We start from the raw sequence: 7,196 nt of genomic DNA, 5'->3' as shown, positions 1-7,196 counted from the left end.
GCTGCCATGGTGTGTATAACCTGGCTGCCGTGGCGTGTATAACCTGTTTGCCGTGGTGTGTATAACCTGGCTGCCGTGGTGTGTATAACCTGGCTGCCGTGGCGTGTATAACCTGGCTGCCGTGGTGTGTATATCCTGGCTGCCGTGGTGTGTATAACCTGGCTGCCGTGGCGTGTATAACCTGGCTGCCGTGGTGTGTATAACCTGGCTGCCATGGCGTGTATAACCTGGCTGCTGTGGTGTGTATATCCTGGCTGCCGTGGTGTGTATAACCTGGCGTGTATAACCTGGCTGCCGTGGTGTGTATAGCCTGGCTGCCGTGGTGTGTATAACCTGGTGTGTATAACCTGGCTGCCGTGGTGTGTATAACCTGGCGTGTATAACCTGGCTGCCGTGGTGTGTATATATCCTGGCTGCCGTGGTGTGTATAACCTGTTTGCCATGGTGTGTATACCTGGCTGCCGTGGTGTGTATAACCTGGCTGCCGTGGTGTGTATAACCTGGCTGCCGTGGTGTGTATAACCTGGCGTGTATAACCTGGCTGCCGTGGTGTGTATATCCTGGCTGCTGCCGTGGTGTGTATATCCTGGCTGCCGTGGTGTGTATAACCTGGCTGCCGTGGTGTGTATAACCTGGCTGCTGTGGTGTCTATAACCTGGCTGCCCTGGTGTCAATAACCTGGCTGCCTGTGGTGTCAATAACCTGGCTGCCTGTGGTGTCTATAACCTGGCTGCCTGTGGTGCCTATAACCTGGTGTCTTTAACCTGGCTGCCTGTGGTGTCTATAACCTGGCATGTATAACCTGTCTGCCGTGGTGTGTGTAACCTGGCTGCCGTGGTGTGTGTAACCTGGCTGCCGTGGTGTGTGAAACCTGGCTGCCGTGGTGTGTTTAACCTGGCTGCCGTGGTGTGTTTAACCTGGCTGCCGTGGTGTGTATAACCTGGGTGCCGTGGTGTGTGAAATACCTGGCTGCCGCGTTGTGTGTAACCTGGCTGCTGTGGTGTGTGTAACCTGGTTGCCGTGGTGTGTATAACCTGGGTGCCGTGGTGTGTGAATTAGCTGGCTGCCGTGGTGTGTATAACTTGGCTGCCGTGGTGTGTATAACCTGGCTGCCATGGTGGGTATGACCTGGCTGCCGTGGTGTGTATAACCTGGCTGCCGTGGTGTGTATAACCTGGCTGCCGTGGCGTGTATAACCTGGCTGCAGTGGCCTTAATAACCTGGTGGCTATAACCTGGCTGCCTGTGGTGTCTATAACCTGGCTGCCGTGTTGTGTATAACCTGGCTGCCGTGGTGTATATAACCTGGCTGCCGTGGTGTGTATGACCTGGCTGCCGTGGTGTGTATAACCTGGCTGCCGTGGTGTGTATAACCTGGCTGCCGTGGTGTGTATAACCTGGCTGCCGTGATGTGTATAACCTGGCTGCTGTGGTGTGTATAACCTGGTGTGTATAACCTGGCTGCCGTGGCGTGTATAACCTCGTGTCTATAACCTGGCTGCCGTGGTGTTAATAACCTGGTGTCTATTACCTTGCTGCCTGTGGTGTCAAACCTGGTGTCTATAACCTGGCTGCCGTGTTGTGTATAACCTGGCTGCCGTGGTGTATATAACCTGGCTGCCATGGTGTGTATGACCTGGCTGCTGTGGTGTGTATAACCTGGCTGCCGTGGTGTGTATAACCTGGCTGCCGTGGTGTGTATAACCTGGCTGCCGTGGTGTGTATAACCTGGCTGCTGTGGTGTGTATAACCTGGCTGCCGTGGTGTGTATAACCTGGCTGCCGTGGTGTGTATAACCTGGCTGCCGTGGTGTGTATAACCTGGCTGCCATGGTGTGTATAACCTGGTGTGTATAACCTGGCTGCCGTGGCGTGTATAACCTCGTGTCTATAACCTGGCTGCCGTGGTGTTAATAACCTGGTGTCTATAACCTGGCTGCCTGTGGTGTCTATAACCTGGCTGCCATGGCGTGTATAACATGGCTGCCATGGTGTGTATAACCTGGCTGCCGTGGCGTGTATAACCTGTTTGCCATGGTGTGTATAACCTGGCTGCCGTGGTGTGTATAGCCTGGCTGCCGTGGTGTGTATAACCTGGCGTGTATATCCTGGCTGCTGCCGTGGTGTGTATATCCTGGCTGCTGCCGTGGTGTGTATATCCTGGCTGCCGTGGTGTGTATAACCTGGCTGCCGTGGTGTGTATAACCTGGCTGCCGTGGTGTGTATAATCTGGCTGCCGTGGCGTGTATAACCTGGCTGCCGTGGCGTGTATATCCTGGCTGCCGTGGTGTGTATAACCTGGCTGCCGTGGTGTGTATAACCTGGCTGCCGTGGCGTGTATAACCTGGCTGCCGTGGTGTGTATAACCTGGCTGCCGTGGCGTGTATAACCTGGCTGCTGTGGTGTGTATATATCCTGGCTGCCGTGGTGTGTATAACCTGGCGTGTATAACCTGGCTGCCGTGGTGTGTATAACCTGGCGTGTATAACCTGGCTGCCGTGGTGTGTATATCCTGGCTGCCGTGGTGTGTATAACCTGGCTGCCGTGGTGTGTATAACCTGTTTGCCATGGTATGTATAACCTGGCTGCCGTGGTGTGTATAACCTGGCTGCCGTGGTGTGTATAACCTGGTGTGTATAACCTGGCTGCCGTGGTGTGTATAACCTGGCTGCCGTGGTGTGTATAACCTGGCTGCCGTGGCGTGTATAACCTGGCTGCCATGGTGTGTATATCCTGGCTGCCGTGGTGTGTACAACCTGGCTGCCGTGGCGTGTATAACCTGGCTGCCGTGGTGTGTATAACCTGGCTGCCGTGGCATGTATAACCTGGCTGCTGTGGTGTGTATATCCTGGCTGCCGTGGTGTGTATAACCTGGCGTGTATAACCTGGCTGCCGTGGTGTGTATATCCTGGCTGCCGTGGTGTGTATAACCTGGCGTGTATAACCTGGCTGCCTGTGGTGTCTATAACCTGGCTGCCGTGGTGTGTATAACATGGCTGCCATGGTGTGTATAACCTGGCTGCCGTGGCGTGTATAACCTGTTTGCCATGGTGTGTATAACCTGGCTGCCGTGGTGTGTATAACCTGGCTGCCGTGGTGTGTATAACCTGGTGTGTATAACCTGGCTGCCGTGGTGTGTATAACCTGGCTGCCGTGGTGTGTATAACCTGGCTGCCGTGGCGTGTATAACCTGGCTGCCATGGTGTGTATATCCTGGCTGCCGTGGTGTGTACAACCTGGCTGCCGTGGCGTGTATAACCTGGCTGCCGTGGTGTGTATAACCTGGCTGCCGTGGCATGTATAACCTGGCTGCTGTGGTGTGTATATCCTGGCTGCCGTGGTGTGTATAACCTGGCGTGTATAACCTGGCTGCCGTGGTGTGTATATCCTGGCTGCCGTGGTGTGTATAACCTGGCGTGTATAACCTGGCTGCCGTGGTGTGTATATATCCTGGCTGCCGTGGTGTGTATAACCTGGCTGCCGTGGTGTGTATAACCTGTTTGCCGTGGTGTGTATAACCTGGCTGCCGTGGTGTGTATAACCTGGCTGCCGTGGTGTGTATAACCTGGCGTGTATAACCTGGCTGCCGTGGTGTGTATATCCTGGCTGCTGCCGTGGTGTGTATATCCTGGCTGCCGTGGTGTGTATAACCTGGCTGCCGTGGTGTGTATAACCTGGCTGCCGTGGTGTGTATAATCTGGCTGCCGTGGCGTGTATAACCTGGTTGCCGTGGTGTGTATAACCTGGGTGCCGTGGTGTGTGAAATACCTGGCTGCCGTGGTGTGTGTAACCTGGCTGCAGTGGCCTTAATAACCTGGTGTCTATAACCTGGCTGCCGTGTTGTGTATAACCTGGCTGCCGTGGTGTATATAACCTGGCTGCCATGGTGTGTATGACCTGGCTGCCGTGGTGTGTATAACCTGGCTGCCGTGGTGTGTATAACCTGGCTGCCGTGGTGTGTATAACCTGGCTGCCGTGGTGTGTATAACCTGGCTGCCGTGGTGTGTATAACCTGGCTGCCGTGGTGTGTATAACCTGGCTGCCGTGGTGTGTATAACCTGGCTGCCGTGGTGTGTATAACCTGGCTGCCATGGTGTGTATAACCTGGTGTGTATAACCTGGCTGCCGTGGCGTGTATAACCTCGTGTCTATAACCTGGCTGCCGTGGTGTTAATAACCTGGTGTCTATAACCTGGCTGCCTGTGGTGTCTATAACCTGGCTGCCATGGCGTGTATAACATGGCTGCCATGGTGTGTATAACCTGGCTGCCGTGGCGTGTATAACCTGTTTGCCATGGTGTGTATAACCTGGCTGCCGTGGTGTGTATAGCCTGGCTGCCGTGGTGTGTATAACCTGGCGTGTATAACCTGGCTGCCGTGGTGTGTATAACCTGGCTGCCGTGGTGTGTATAACCTGGCTGCCGTGGTGTGTATAACCTGGCTGCCGTGGTGTGTATAACCTGGCTGCCGTGGTGTGTATAATCTGGCTGCCGTGGCGTGTATAACCTGGCTGCCGTGGCGTGTATATCCTGGCTGCCGTGGTGTGTATAACCTGGCTGCCGTGGCGTGTATAACCTGGCTGCCGTGGCGTGTATAACCTGGCTGCCGTGGTGTCTATAACCTGGCTGCCGTGGCGTGTATAACCTGGCTGCCGTGGTGTGTATAACCTGGCGTGTATAACCTGGCTGCCGTGGTGTGTATAACCTGGCGTGTATAACCTAGCTGCCGTGGTGTGTATATCCTGGCTGTCGTGGTGTGTATAACCTGGCGTGTATAACCTGGCTGCCGTGGTGTGTATATATCCTGGCTGCCGTGGTGTGTATAACCTGGCTGCCGTGGTGTGTATAACCTGTTTGCCATGGTATGTATAACCTGGCTGCCGTGGTGTGTATAACCTGGCTGCCGTGGTGTGTATAACCTGGCGTGTATAACCTGGCTGCCATGGTGTGTATAACCTGGCTGCCGTGGTGTGTATAACCTGGTTGCCGTGGTGTGTATAACCTGGCTGCCATGGTGTGTATAACCTGGCTGCCATGGTGTGTATAACCTGGTGTGTATAACCTGGCTGCCGTGGTGTGTATAACCTGGTGTGTATAACCTGGCTGCTGTGGTGTGTATAACCTGGCTGCCGTGGCGTGTATAACCTGGCTGCCGTGGTGTGTATATCCTGGCTGCCGTGGTGTGTATAACCTGGCTGCCGTGGCGTGTATAACCTGGCTGCCGTGGTGTGTATAACCTGGCTGCCGTGGTGTGTATAACCTGGCTGCCGTGGTGTGTATAACCTGGCTGCCGTGGTGTGTATAACCTGGCTGCCGTGGTGTGTATAACCTGGTGTGTATAACCTGGCTGCCGTGGTGTGTATATCCTGGCTGCCGTGGTGTGTATAACCTGGCGTGTATAACCTGGCTGCCGTGGTGTGTATATATCCTGGCTGCCGTGGTGTGTATAACCTGGCTGCCGTGGTGTGTATAACCTGGCTGCCGTGGTGTGTATAACCTGGCTGCCGTGGTGTGTATAACCTGGCTGCCGTGGTGTGTATAACCTGGCGTGTATAACCTGGCTGCCATGGTGTGTATAACCTGGCTGCCGTGGTGTGTATAACCTGGTTGCCGTGGTGTGTATAACCTGGCTGCCATGGTGTGTATAACCTGGCTGCCATGGTGTGTATAACCTGGTGTGTATAACCTGGCTGCCGTGGTGTGTATAACCTGGTGTGTATAACCTGGCGTGTATAACCTGGCTGCCGTGGTGTGTATATCCTGGCTGCCGTGGTGTGTATAACCTGGCTGCCGTGGCGTGTATAACCTGGCTGCCGTGGCGTGTATAACCTGGCTGCCGTGGCGTGTATAACCTGGCTGCCGTGGCGTGTATAACCTGGCTGCCGTGGCGTGTATAACCTGGCTGCCGTGGTGTGTATAACCTGGCTGCCGTGGCGTGTATAACCTGGCTGCTGTGGTGTGTATAACCTGGTGTGTATAACCTGGCGTGTATAACCTGGCTGCCGTGGCGTGTATATCCTGGCTGCCGTGGCGTGTATAACCTGGCTGCCGTGGCGTGTATAACCTGGCTGCCGTGGCGTGTATAACCTGGCTGCCGTGGCGTGTATAACCTGGCTGCCGTGGCGTGTATATCCTGGCTGCCGTGGCGTGTATAACCTGGCTGCCGTGGCGTGTATAACCTGGCTGCCGTGGCGTGTATAACCTGGCTGCCGTGGTGTGTATATCCTGGCTGCCGTGGTGTGTATATCCTGGCTGCCGTGGTGTGTATAACCTGGCTGCCGTGGTGTGTATATCCTGGCTGCCGTGGTGTGTATAACCTGGCTGCCGTGGTGTCTATAACCTGGCTGCCGTGGTGTCTATAACCTGGCTGCCGTGGTGTCTATAACCCGGCTGCCTGTGGAGTGTATATCCTGGCTGCCGTGGTGTGTATAACCTGGCTGCTGTGGTGTGTATATCCTGGCTGCCGTGGCGTGTATAACCTGGCTGCCGTGGTGTGTATAACCTGGCTGCCGTGGCGTGTATAACCTGGCTGCCGTGGCGTGTATAACCTGGCTGCCGTGGTGTGTATATCCTGGCTGCCGTGGTGTGTATATCCTGGCTGCCGTGGTGTGTATAACCTGGCTGCTGTGGTGTGTATATCCTGGCTGCCGTGGTGTGTATAACCTGGCTGCCGTGGTGTCTATAACCTGGCTGCCGTGGTGTCTATAACCCGGCTGCCTGTGGAGTGTATTCCCGTGTGTGTATACTCACTGTTCTTGCTGTGTGTGTGACAGTAAGTCTCCTGGCTGTTGTCGTAGTGTGTGTGTCTGCGGTGGCGATGGTGTATGCTTCCAGAGTACGGCGTCTCGTTCTCCTCAACACTGAACTGCTGCTCCCCTCCCAGGTCAGGACCACGCCGAGGGAAACTGGGGACAGCACATCACACTCAAACACACAGTCCAGAATCCCAGAACCAGACCAGAACCCTGTTCCACCTTCTTTACCACACAGTAACACCAGTTTTTAAAACCTCTCTTTGGTACACAGGCTGCTGAGGGGAGGGCAGCTCATCGAAACCACATTTGATAACTTTCTAGTAGCCAGTCTTCCCCAATTAAGGTACATTCAGCCACCTGTGCTTTGGTAGTCTGTGTGTGGTGTGTGTATAGCACATCATTTTAACAGTCATTCAGTGTGTGTGTGTGTGTGTACATTATTCA

Source organism: Oncorhynchus nerka, unplaced genomic scaffold (assembly GCF_034236695.1).
Source record: "Oncorhynchus nerka isolate Pitt River unplaced genomic scaffold, Oner_Uvic_2.0 unplaced_scaffold_1420, whole genome shotgun sequence".
Classification (NCBI taxonomy): Eukaryota; Metazoa; Chordata; class Actinopteri; order Salmoniformes; family Salmonidae; genus Oncorhynchus; species Oncorhynchus nerka.
This window is presented reverse-complemented; position numbering follows the sequence as displayed.